At 38.9% G+C, this 14,623-nt stretch overlaps 1 pseudogene; it reads left to right on the top strand.

Moving 5' to 3' along the window:
- Window positions 1–3,901: 3,901 nt before the first annotated feature.
- LOC113065202 (NLR family CARD domain-containing protein 3-like) lies at window positions 3,902–13,736 on the top strand (annotated as a pseudogene).
- The last annotated feature ends 887 nt before the right edge of the window (window positions 13,737–14,623 follow it).

Here is a 14,623-nt window from a genome sequence, read left to right as displayed (position 1 = left end):
ACAGGGTAAACGACATCAAACAACGATCTCACAAACACAAGACGTGAGACAAGCCAATATATATAGGGGATGAGTAATGAGTGACAGCTGTTGCTGATGACAATTAACGGAGATGCCCACAAGCTAATCAGTGCAGACACGAAACACACAGACTTCACCACAAAGTGCAAACACCCCGAGATCACGGTTCACCAACCGTAACAGAACCCCCCTCTAAGAACTCCTCCTGGAGTTCCCAGAAGGGCCTACCTGCTGATTGTAGTCATCAATAAGGGAGTGATACAATATGTCCCTAGCCGGTACCCAACTCCTCTCCTCCGGACCGTAACCTTCCCAGTCCACCAGGTACTGGAATCCTCATCCCCTCCGTCTTGAGTACAGAATACGATTAACCAAATAAGTCGGTTCCCCATCTACGAGACGGGGCGCCGGGGGAACCGGAGTAGGCGGATTAATACGTGCATAAAACACGGGTTTAATTTTGGACACATGAAAAGCGAGGTGTATTCTCTTGTACACAGGAGGTAGTTTAAGGCGGACTCTCACCGGACTAATTTGGGAGCTAATTTGATGAACTGAGATCCCCTGTCCGAAACCACGTCTACCGGGAGGCATTAACCCTTGTAAGGCCGTCTTGACCTTCGACTCGACTTCCCATACGAGTGCTGAGACCACTAACTTCTCAGGTAAAATACACTCAGGAGTCACCGGACGGGCGGAGAGATCAAAAAGACGTGATAAAGAGTCGGGTTTGACATTTTTGGAACCCTGGCGGTACGATAAAGTAAACTCAAAACGACTGAAAAAAAGGGCCCACCGAGCCTGCCTTTAATTTAGTCTTTTGGCAGTTCTAATGTACTCTAAATTCTTGTGATCAGTCCAAACAATAAAAGGAACCCCTGAAACTTCCAACCAGTGACGCCATTCTTCTAATGCTAATTTGACTGCCAACAACTCTCTATTGCCAATGTCATAATTACGTTCGGCAGGAGATAGTCGATGAGAGAAAAACGCGCAAGGATGTACCTTGTGTACCTGAACTGCCGTGTAGGATCAGGGGCCACAAGGATGGGAGCCGAAACGAATCGGTTCTTGAGGTTAGCGAACGCAGCCTCAGCTGCGTCTGACCACCTGAACGGAGTACTGGGGGGGGGGGGGGGGGGGTCAAGGCTGTCAGAGGTGAAGCTAGTTTGCTGTAATTACGTATGAAACGCAGATAGAAGTTGGCGAACCCCAGAAACCGCTGTTGGGCCTTACGGGAATCTGGAGATGGCCAATCTATCACAGTCTTAACCTTGTCAGGGTCCATACGTATTCCCTCGGATGAGACGATATACCCTAGGAAAGGAACAGACTGTGCATGGAATATGCATTTCTCTGCCTTGACAAAAAGCCCATTCTCAAGTTACCTCTGGAGCACTCGTCTGACATGTTGAACATGTTCCTGGAGAGATAAATCAGTATGTCATCCAGGTAAACATATATAAACTGATCTACCATATCTCTCAACACGTCATTCATGAGTGCTTGGAAAACTCCGGGTGAGTTGGAGAGCCCGAACGGCATCACCAAGTATTCAAAGTGCCCTCTAGGGGTATTAAAGGCAGTTTTCCATTCATCCCCCTTCCTGATGCGGACCAAATGATAAGCATTGCGTAAATCAAGTTTTGTAAATATGGATGCTCCCTGCAACCTCTCGAAAGCTGAAGACATGAGTGGCAAAGGATAGGTATTCTTTATCGTGATGTTGTTCAGCTCTCGGTAATCAATGCAAGGTCGCAGAGAACTATCCTTCTTACCCACAAAAAAGAACCCCGCCCCAGCTGGAGAAGAGGAAGGACGGATGAACCCAGAGGCTAAGGAATCAGAAATGTATTTCTCCATGGCCTCCCTCTCAGGAATAGAAAGAGAGTATAACTTGCCCTTAGGCAGAGACTTACCTGACACTAAGTCTATAGCACAGTCGTAGGGACAATGCGGAGGGAGAGAAGCAGCCCGGGACTTACTGAACACTTCCTTCAGGTCCAGATACTCAACGGGCACATTTGGCAAAACTATGTTCTCCTACTGAAAGACAGAAACAGGGACAACAGGACAAGCAGAAACCAGACAAGACTCATGACAACTTTCACTCCACAATGTGACAGTGTTAGAACCCCTTTCCACTCGTGGATTATGTTTTTGGTTAACCAGGGGTGACCTTAAACAATGGGAGCAACAGGGGAGTCCATGAGGAAAAAGTATATGGTTTCGTGATGGTTTCCAGGTGTGAGCAGTGTGATGGGTTCTGTATGGTGTGTGACGTGAGGCAGTTCCTGGCCGTTGAGTGTGGTGACATGGATGGGGAAAGACACAGGAAGGACAGGAATGTTCAAGTGACGTGTCAGTGAAGAATCAATGAAATTACCTTCGGCTCTGGAGTCCAGAAGGGCGTGAAATTCGTGATATTGATTCCTCCACCACAGTATCAACGGAAGGAGAGTCGATGATGTAGATGAGGACTTCTCAGCGGAGATCCCACCCGATAGTAGCCTCAAGTTTACTATCGGGCTGGCTCTTTTACTGGGCATGAGTAGGTGTAATGAGCAGAGCCTCCACAGTACAGACACAGTCCTTGGGACCTCCGCCGTTCCCTCTCCCTCCGGGACAGCCGAGCTCTACCCACTTGCATGGGCTCATGGTCGTCGACGGAACTGACCGTGTTCTCTCGACTCAAGTGCCCCCTAGCAGAGTGGAAGTGCGGAGAGTGGATGAGGTTCTGGGAAAAACACAGACAACACTAGAGCCAACAAACAGGGTAAACAACATTAAACAACCATCTCACAAACACAAGACGTAAGACAAGCCAATATATAGGGGATGAGTAATGAGTGACAGCTGTTGCTGATGAAAATTAACGGAGATGCCCACAAGCTAATCAGTGCAGAAGCGAAACACACAGACTTCACCACAAAGTGCAAACACCCCAAGATCACTGTTTACTAACCGTGACATTTTGTGATGTTTTTGTCAGTACAGGAGCAAAAAGAGGCAAATTCTTTTAAAAAAGTGTTTTGAGACGCCTCTCTCTGCGTGAGCCCTGAACACCAGAACACTGTGGTGCTGAAGTGGGCTCTTTCACATCCTTTTCTGGTTGTTTAAACTGCGATTTGTATTTGTTCGTTCAGGTGCAGGAGGAAGTTCGAGGAGAACTTCACAGAAGAGAGCTCGGTTCAGTGTCGCTGTCCGTGAGACGTGGCTCTCTCTCCGCGTGCGCACTGAACACAGCGCGAGAGTTGAGATTTTCCACGTCTTTTAATTTAAACTCTTTTGAATGTTTAAATTGGAAAGTGGTCAGGCTTAAAAATACATGAAAATGATAAGCTTAATGACACGCAGTAGTGGCCTGTCAACTGTCCTGATTGTCTTTTTAGGCTAGCCTCAGCCAGATGGTTGAGATCGCCGGGGGTCCCCCCTCGGCCGTGGGCCCCTATAATCGTCACTACCTTTCACCCCACTTGCGAAGGCCTTGGGTGTGTGTCAGGGCTGATGATTGTGACTTTAGTGATTCCATGACACTTCCACAGTTTATATGTACAAGCAAAGAAATGTAGGTTGAACTTTATTTTACAGTACGTGTACTAACATGTACTTATAGTGTACTTACAGTGTATTTATCTGGTAATAAAGTTCTGGCAATACAAGGTAACTACATGGGGTAGGGTTAGGTTTAGGGGTAGGTTCAGGGTTAGAACCTAGTTATTACATAGTTATTGTAATTACTATAATAAGTACATAATATGTACATGAGGAACAGGACTGTAAAATAAAGTGCTACCGAAATGTAAATCATGGATTTCCCCCAATGTCTTTTGAGAACAGAAAAATGCTGTGAGGAATTTTCCATAACAGGAAGTGAAGAATAAAAGAGGCACTGTTATGAGGTTGTAAACCTTTGATACTCCATTTAAACAGCCACACATTTCACGGTAAGTATTTCATATTTCATGGTAAATTGTCTTTATAAATATGTAGTCATATAAAATGAGCTGCCGTTTAGATTTTTGGTCTTCATGAGATTTCAAACTAGGATCATTTCATGTGGAATTCCTTATGATATTTTCAAATAATTTCACAAATCTGAAACTTAAGATGTGTAATTGTTTAAAAATATTTCTAGATCTGTACAGAATGAGAAGTTTACAGTAAAAAATGTTTAAGTACTGTGATCATATTAACATCACTGAGTTATTAATTATTGATTTTCTTTGCACAAAGCTGATTGTCCAGATGCACCTACAAATTAATTGCTATAATACTTTGTTAAAAATTTTTTATTGTACTGAACCTTATCTGTAATGGTTTAGTTTGATAAAGGATTTATTATTTTTTAATGATCCTTATCTCTACCTGGTATTATATTATACTACTTTTTTTTAGTTTATACTAGTGTTATTTAAAGCACATATCAGAAAATGAAGGTTGAAGTTTGATAAATATATTTTATGGTCTTCTATAATGTGTTTAACACCTCTCATACAGTATATATATATATATATATATATATATATATATATATATATATATATATATATATATATATTTGTAATAATTACTTCCTCTTTGCATTGTTTGTCCTTGGATTAAGTCATGTGAAAGTCATGAGTTCAGTCATATTTGTTTTCCATTTATGAACAAAGTATATCTGCAAAGACTAAAAACAAGAAATTGAACATAAATTTGAATATAAATGTCAAACACTTTCTTTCAGTATAAAGATTATACTACATTGAACTATAGGTTTATTTTATGAGGAAAGTGAGTAGATATCTCTCTTTTACTTCAAGGGTTTATTGTGGATTTTAGTAAATCATGTGTTAAAGCATTTTAAAGGCACTACAGCATCCTTTAATGCATAAAACAACCTCTATTTTAGGAAATTAGAACAAGAGGATACTGCTTCTAAAATGAGTTCTCCGTCTCCTGAATCAAGTTGTGTGCCATTAAAGAGTGATCAGTCTTTGATGAATCATAATCTTGAATTGAATGATACAGTGGCCTCTGGTACCAGGTGAGACACTGTTTTGCATGCACACACTTTTATCCCAATGAACTACAGAAGTACAGTATCAACAATGAGTAAATGTATATCCGTGGTGCATACTGAGTTAAGTTATTGCTGTAAAATGCCATTTTTGTCTTTTGTTGGTATCAGGAGACCGAGATCAGAGTCTCCAGAAGCCAGCTGTGTTTCTGTGAAGAGTAACACATCCATGGATCACCCATTTCAATTTAGTGATGGACCAGTGACCTCTGACCTTCTGTTAGTATGAACATGAAGTTGCAAATTCACTATTGTTACGACCCACTCATATAAATCTGCAACAAAAAAGAGGAATTAAACATAATCAATGCAAAATGGTTTAATTTAACTAATACAACAACAGTCAGTAATGATAATAAACGTAAGTGTAGGGATAATGAAGAAAAAAAGGAAATATAACCTCAACAAAACTTTAACTATGTTATAAGAAATGCCAAGTGAAAATAAATTGCAACAAGATCCAGAGAAACTCCTGAGAAACCATCTCACAGAGTAACTATCCCATTTAATACAATAAACTAAATAAACAATGAACATGGGGAAGACCGATCAGAAACAGACACACTCTGCCCAATAGGATCCAGAAAATGTCTAAGGTTTCATATGATTAGTGACTAAATAGACTCAATGAAGTAACATTAAATATACATTCATACTTGCATTTGCTTTAAAATCATATCTGATAACGAAAATAATTTTTTTCTTGTCTTTAACTGTAATGGTCATTGTAATCACTGTCATTGTCATTTTATAACTTTTTTATTATTTAAACAGGAAAGAGATATATGAGCCAAGCCGATATTTTCCATCCTCTACATACCATTATCAGACTCATATCAGAGAGAAAAGAAGTAAAGAAATCCTGCAGACACAAATACTAGAGACTGGAGACCAGAAGACAGTCAAAGACCAGCACAAAATCAACATGAAAAAAAGGTATGAGAAATTATTTGAAGGAAGCAAACTCCAAGAGAAGGAAACCCTCCTGAACAGGATCTACACACAGCTCTACATCATAGAGGGAGAGAGAGAAGGAGTGAATGAAGAACATGAGGTTTTACAGATGGAGAAAACAGCCAGAACAAATCATTCACAAAACACTCAAATTGACTGCAATTACATCTTTAAAGCCTCTGCTGAAGCAGGATATGAGGAGAAAAAGCAGATCAAGACCGTTCTTACTAAAGGCATCGCTGGAATCGGAAAAACCGTCTCTGTGCAGAAGTTCATTCTGGACTGGGCCGAGGGAAAAGCCAATCAGGATGTAGATTTCATGTTTGTGCTCCCATTTCGAGAGCTGAACTTGATCAGAGATCATCAGTACAGTCTTCACAGACTTCTGCTGGACTTTCATCCTGAACTTCAAGATCTGGACTCACAGATTTATGAGGTGTGTAAAGTTATGTTCATCTTTGATGGTCTGGATGAAAGCAGAATCACACTGAGGTTTTCAGACGCTCAGAAAGTTTGTGATGTGACTGAGACTTCATCAGTGGGTGTATTGATGTCAAGCCTCATCAAAGGAGAGCTGCTTCCCTCTGCTCTCATCTGGATCACCTCCAGACCAGCAGCAGCCAATCAGATCCCCTCCGAATACATCCACCGTCTGACAGAGATTCAGGGATTCACTGAGCCTCAGAAGGAGGCATATTTCAGGAAGAGAATCAGTGATGAGCATCAAGCCAGCAGAATCATCTCACACATCAGAAGAGCAAGAAGCCTCCACATCATGTGCCACATCCCCGTCTTCTGCTGGATCTCATCCACTGTGCTTCAGAAAATCCTGGAAGAAGATCTGAGAGCAGAAATCCCTCAAACTCTGACTGAAATGTACATCCACTTCCTGCTGATTCAGATCAACATGAGGAAGCAGAAGTATGAAGAGAGAGATTCAGATATACTCCTGCCGTCCAACAGAGAAGTGATTGTGAAACTTGCTGAAGTGGCTTTCAAACAGCTGATGAAGGGCAATGTGATGTTCTATGAGGAGGACCTGATTGAGAGCGGCATAGATGTATCAGACGCCTCAGTGTATTCTGGGATATGCACTATGATCTTTAAAGAGGAATCTGTGATTCATCAGAGGAAAGTCTACAGCTTTATTCATCTGAGCATTCAGGAGTTTCTTGCTGCTTTCTATGTGTTTTACTACCACATAAGTAGCACTACACTAGCGTGTTTTGATTCACTGCACAAACTCCATGAAAGAGTAGTGGACAAAGCCATTGAGATTGAGAATGTACAGCTGGATCTGTTCCTGCGGTTCCTGCTGGGCATCTCTCTGGAATCCAATCAGAGACTCTTACAGGATCTACTGACACAAACAGAGAACAACTCAGAGAGCATCAGAGAAATCACACAGTACATTAAAGAGAAGATTAAAGATGGACATGGACTCTCCACTGAAAGATCCATCAGTTTGTTTCTCTGTCTACTGGAAGTGAAAGATCAGACTCTGTCCAGAGAGATTCAGGAGTTTGTGAAATCAGACAAACACACAGAGAAGAAACTATCTCCTTCTCACTGCTCAACAATCGCCTACATGCTTCAGTTATCAGAAGAGGTGTTGGATGAGCTGGACCTTAAGAAATATAACACATCAAATGAGGGGAGAAGAAGACTGATACCAGCTGTGATCAACTGCAGAAAAGCTCTGTAAGTGTTTAGAGGTCTAAGGGTATTTTTGGGGCCTGGAGAAGTTTTGTCATCCCTGACATTTGTGCTTTTTTTCAGTTACTTATAAACATCTAATGACTAAAGTCTAATATCACTGTAATCATCACGAACTTGGCTATAATAATATGTGAGCAGCCCATATGTTCATGATTGTGATTTTGAGAAAAAACTAATTATGGGTGGTTGTATATAACAATGTTAAAATAGTTAAATCACTTGAATAAGGCCATAAAACACATTGTGGTGGAGAGAGTGATCACACGGACAACAGTAATTCAATAAAGTCCCCAGAGAGGTGGTTTATTGAGCAAGGGGTGCAAGTAGACTGTGCAGTGCTCTGGTTCAGGAGTCCTGGTTGTGCAGCAAAAAGTACCCGTGGGTGCTGTGTGATGTGCTGTTCCTCAGACAAATTACTCTGATAGAGAACCAGAACACAGCGTTAATCTCATTCTGGAGTCGAAGTTCAAGTTCCTCTCCTTTCCCTTTGCTTAAAAGTTGTTCTGCTTATGAGGTTCAGGTGTTGGTGATCACCATGCACTCCCCAGTGATTGCAGTGTGAGCGCTGTTTCCTGGGCGACACTAATCCCTTGTTAGCTGGCTCACCACACTATAGAGAACATTGGTTCCCGGGACTTTTGAGAACTGGAGCTTGTAGCCTAGAATTTTTCTTTCTAAATTATGTGAAAATCATCTTGTTTAATCAGTCTCAGAAAACAATATATTGATTAAAATTTAAAATACTTTTATGTTTAGAGTTTATTTAGAATATATTTAATTATCCCACAACATAGTTTAATATCCACATGCGAGTGCAGTTAAACAGTTTATTAAGAACAATCAAAGCTGACTTTCAAAGCTGATTTTTTTTGCATCATTGCTACAGTCACACAATCCTTCAGAAATACTTTCTGATTTTCTACAAAAAATTATCATCATTATTATTATTAATAATATTGAAAAAAGCTGAGATATTTTTTTCTTTTTTTGGGGATAAATTGAAAGAACAGCATTACCTGGTACATTGGTTACAGTTACATTTATTTGTTACATTTATATTATTCACATCAAGCTTTTGTAAAGTATAGTACAGTGGTTCCCAAACACTGGGAGTACCCCCAACACTGCACATTTTCTTTGTCTCCCGTCAAACACATGTGATAATGAGCTGATGATTTGAATCAGGTGTGTTTAATTAGGGAGACAAAGAAAATGTGCAATGTTGGGGGTACTTTTGTATACAGAAATAACAACAAAACGTTGTGCATTTATAAAATAAAGATAACAAACAAGGTGTGTTGTCTGCAGCCTTTGTCTGCGGTGATCATTATTTAGACACGCATCAATAAAATGAACTGTAACTCAGTGAATACTCAACAAAGAGACATGAGAGAGATATGTTTGGGAACCACTGGTATAGTAGTGTATATTGTTATTGAAACTTGAAAGTCAGGAATTATAGTTTGGAAAAGGTCTAACTAGTAAAATGTTGACACGTTTTGTGAAAACTAGTATAAGTATATAAATAAATAAAAGAGACTTACTCATGTTTATGATGTCTGCTGAATAAAGCACTTCATTCTTTTTTTTTCTGAGGAAATCCAAATCTCAAATCCTGAGGTAATCCACATCACATCTTTTTGGGGTGAATTATGTCTTATTCCTCTCATTGCGAAGCAAACAGTAAAATAAAAAAACACTTGAACAGTCTCGCTGCGTTGTCTTCTGTTGTGTGGGCATATTCAAGCAGCGCGCTTCAAATAAACATTATAATCTGAATAGAGCGTTCAGCGTTCAGGGTGTGGTCACATTAGAAGATAATGAAGAGAGACGTGAAAAACTGACATAGACATGTCAAGCTTTCTATAGATATGTCTCTCATGTCTCTTCGTTGAGTATTCACTGAGTTACAGTTCATTTTATTGATGCGTGTCTAAATAATGATCACCGCAGACAAAGGCTGCAGACAACACACCTTGTTTGTTATCTTTATTTTTTAAATGCACAACATTTTGTTGTTATTTCTGTATACAAAAAAGTAGACCTTTTAGAGATTCGATTGATGCATTTCTCTTATCTGTACGATCAATACTGAAAGTGTAATTTAAGTTCTTTTTGGGTTTATCAGGAGAAAATGACTCGAAAATGACTTCATGACTTGAAGCAAAAAAAACACATTTTTTCACATACTGTACATTATTGTTTTCCCTCTATGCCCCACCTTTCTGAAACTCATCAATTTTAACAAAGCTCGCTGTTCTGTCTAACAAGCGTGTGAAGGAAATGTTAAGCCCCTTAAAACTGTAATGTCATGTGTTCCTGACAGGCAGGATAAAATGTCAGGACATCGGCGTGATGAGCCAAAACCAATAAAACCCATTACAAACGAAGAATTTGTTGTATCCAGTGGGGACATAATAACTGATTATAATTGCAAAAAAAAGTTGTGTTGCATATCGCGCTGCATAAAAATAAAAACATGTATGCATTTGTGATCGTGAGCCAAAACTGGCATTTCAATCGTCAGTGGCAAATACATTACATATGAATATGTACTTACAGACTGTGAGTCAGAAGCAGCAGTAAGAATAAAAGTTATGCCGCCTTCTTTGAATGAACATTTAAGCCGCATTATGTAAATTTCCCCACATCATGATGTAAACATGTGACATGTTAGAATGAGACGTTTTAGGTAGAAGTGGTTGATTCTTACCTTTTTATATATAAAATCTCTTTGGATTTGAGACTTTAGTCTTTGCAACTTTACAGATCTTCTTCATGCACCAAGTGCTTGTGATACTCCAAAAAAAATAAATAAAAAAACTCAGATCATATGACACCTTAAATCAAAATTCCTTATGAAAGGAATTACAGTTTTGTGCTGATTAATACATCTTGTGTCTATTTTCAGAATATAGTGAATCTGATATTAGTCAAATATTAAATCTAGAAAGATAAGTATTTAATTATCATGCATTTTTCTCTTCTTCAGTCTCGCTGACTGTAATCTCACTGCTCAGGATTGTGAAATTGTGTCATTATCCCTACAATCCTCAAACTCTGCCCTGAGAGAGCTGGATCTGAGTAACAATGACTTACAAGATTCAGGAGTGAAGCTGCTCTCTGATGGACTGAAGAGTCCCAACTGTCAGCTGCAAATACTGAGTTATTAAGGGTAATGTATAGTTAGTCGGTCCTAATGTTGATGTGTGTTTGTAGATAATATGTCTGTAGATTATCTGAATGTGTGTGTCTGTAGGTTGTCAGGCTGTTTGGTGACAGAGAAAGGCTGTGGTTATTTGTCTTCAGCTCTGAGGTCTAACCCCTCACGCCTGAGAGAGCTGGATCTGAGCTATAATCACCCAGGGCAATCAGGAGTCCAGCTGCTCAAACACAAACTGCAGGATCCAGACTACAAACTGCAGATACTTAAGTATGTTTATCAGTAAAAGTATTATCTGGTTTTACAGTAGATTCTTAAATAATATTAATCTTGGTTGATTAAAAAAAAGCTTGAACAAATGTGAATCATGACAACTTAGATGAAATGCCTAATTAAATTATTACCAAATACATAGTGCATGTCACTTCATGTTAATTTCTATAGAGTTTCATGTTTTAATTGACTTCGCTGTAAAAAACATGTATGTGCATGTGTGACTAGGGTAATCTAATGCTGGGTTTAGACTTCCTAATATTTTTGTCACAGATGTGATTGATTATCGAGGATAAAAGAGCGTCACAGACACAGCAATGATTGCCATCCACTGATATATTGTATATGATAAAGTGATATTTTTTTTGCATTTCCCATCAACATCTCAGAATATTTATGAATTACCACAACACTCTACATCAAATGGATTGTGCCAAAATTGAAATTAAAAACAGATTTTTTTAAAGAGAAATGTTTAAAAATGTTTTTTTTTTTTTTTTGATCACTTATTATTTTAATGGTGCCACTACTTAACAAAATAGTAAAACTATTTAATTTCAGTTATCATTCTATTGATCATTTGTTATTTTTTGTGTTTGTCTCCATTTAGTTTGGACCATGGAGGACATTTCAGGGTCAGACCAGGACTGAGAAAATGTAAACCCTCACTCATAGACAAACACATACTTGTTGGTGGTGATGTCATTCATATTCTAATGACCCTCAACTCACATGCAGACATATACAAGTTATGACACACACATCCCACGTACACACATGCACACACTAAGCTAAAAAATGACACTGTTATTATAATCTGCTGTCTTTGTGTCCAGATGCCTGTGATCTCACACTGAATCCAAACACAGCACATACTCAACTCATCCTGTCTGAAGATAAAAAAGAAATAAAGTGTGGAAAAGATCATCAGCCATATCCTGACCACCAAGACAGATTTAAGCTTTATGAACAGGCGCTGTGTGTTGAGAGTCTGGCAGGACGCTGTTACTGGGAGGCTGAATGGGAAGGCTCAGGTCATATAGCAGTGACATATAAGGTAATCAACAGGAAAGAAGGGAGTGACTGTCGGTTTGGACGCAATGAAATGTCGTGGAGTCTCTTCTTTTGTGATAAAATGTATACTTTTTGGAACAATAATAAGACCACGGACATTCCTACCCCTTTGCCCTCCTCTAATAAAATAGGAGTGTATCTGGACTGTTCAGCCGGCACTTTGTCCTTCTACAGTGTCTCTGACACACACACACTCACACACTTACACACATTCAAAACCACATTCACTGAACCTGTCTATGCTGGATTTACAGTTTATCCTGATTCATTAGTGTCTCTGAGTCAGATGAACAACAGAGTCTCATTTTAAAACCCATTTCCATCTTGTAAGAAATATAGATTGCATACAAACAAAATCACAAATAATTACAAATATTACAAACACCAGTCCAGAGTGCTTTCAGCATATTGTTGCATATTTATAGCATTTTAACATGAGCAGTGTTTGGGAGTAACACATTACTTAGTAGAACGTTATTGTAATTTGATTACTTTTTAGTAACATTGTAGACATTGCTGACAGAATGCAGTGTTTTACAATCTAGGGATTGTAAAAAGGATGTACAGTAGCACACACACTGTTAAGTCAAGTGCCATTGCATTAGAGACCTAATTATGCATATGTTGATTGTGTTATAAGAGAGTTTTGTGAGATTGCGATTAACTGAGATGTCTTTTAGAGGTTATAAATGCAGCGCTCTTTGCTAACCTTCTGCCAAACTATGCACACAGCAGCCACTTGCTTTAGTTAAAAATAACATTTGTTATTAAAGCATCAACATTCACAGAACACTATTTTTTTAGGAGCCTGTATGATGGGAGTAATCAGTTATCAGTAATTTAATTACATTTTCATGATGCAAAACTTTCACTTCTGATAGTTGAATGTTGCTGGAAATTGCAGAATATCACAGTGTAAACAGATATATATGCAAATGTTTGGGCCTTTAATTAATGTTGCTGATTAATGTTACGGAATCACCTGCCTCACCAGCCAAAGCAACCTCCTAAACCTGCCAACCACACCAATCAAAAACACACTTACCACAGTTGGTTGTTGGCTGGTCTCAAGGTTACAAGCTTCTTAGCAGGTCCTTTGCCTACCTGTAAGTCAGTCCTGCCATCCTCTGCTATCAATAAAAGGATTAGAAGCTTTAGCTCAGATAAGACTTCTCTGCTTCCTTTGATCACCTCATTTTTGATTCTCCTATGTTGGAAGCTTATCCTCAGTTCCCTTAATACATTTACCTGCTTGTTTGAATTTGTGTGTTTGTTTCCTTGACCAGCTGTAACAATTGTGACCAACCTCAAATTCAAAGTGTGGAGTCTGAAGTCACTCTTTGTGTGTTTGAGGAAAAGCAACAGACATTCATAATAGCATAATGAATGCACAGACACTATTTAAACTGAACAGAGATGACATCACTGAATTCAATGATGAACTGCCTTTAAATGTTGTTTTGCATTATTGACACAATGTTTTTCTAATGAATGTTGTTCAGTTACTTTGACGCAATGTATTTTGTTTAAAGTGCTAGATAAATAAAGGTGACTTGACATGACTTTAAATTTGCCCCGTTAGTGTCGTGAAGCTATTTTTATGCTGCTGTTCAATCAGTGGGATGATGTGGTTGATGCTCAGGAAATACTCCAGCACAGCCACCGCATGTAACTTTTAACAAGATTCACTTGTTTAAAACACCCTAAATTGTATTAATATGTACTATATAACCATTATATTTGCTAGTTAACATCGAAATAAATACAATTCTTATTTATTATTGCCGCGAGCGATCACAGTTTGAGTATACTGTACACACCTCTTTTTTAGACCAGCACACCCATGTGCGCAAAAATGAGTGCAAATGCATATGGTAATTAAACGACGTGGTGCGGGACGAGAAAATCCGAAAGGTGCCGGACTGAAACTAGCAAACACTTGCCCTGAGCCTTGCGTTGCATTGCATTAGATGTATGATAGGGCCCACTGTATCTGTCACATGAGTCTTTTTTACGTGGACATGTAGTTTGTAGATCAGTTTGGTTCCTGTTTCCCACTGTCTTTTAGTTTGATTGTTTACACTTGACTTGTTAATCTTGTAAACCTCAGTGTATTTATGCCATTGTCTTTCCTGTGTTCATTGTCAGGTTTTGTCTAGTGATGGTTGTTTTGTTGTACTCAGTTTAGTCTCTTGTGTATCTAGATTTCTTGGTGTCTTACTTTGTTTATTCCTTGTTTATATTTGCTTTTATTTTTGTTTCAACACACTGCAGTTGGATCCAGTTATACCTCATTTCTTTGCACACTTAACAGTGTCTTCAACAAATCTTTTGCACTGACTCAGGTAAGTTGTGTT

This window comes from Carassius auratus, chromosome 47 (genome assembly GCF_003368295.1).
Source record: "Carassius auratus strain Wakin chromosome 47, ASM336829v1, whole genome shotgun sequence".
NCBI classification, from domain to species: Eukaryota; Metazoa; Chordata; class Actinopteri; order Cypriniformes; family Cyprinidae; genus Carassius; species Carassius auratus.
This window is presented reverse-complemented; position numbering and strand designations above follow the sequence as displayed.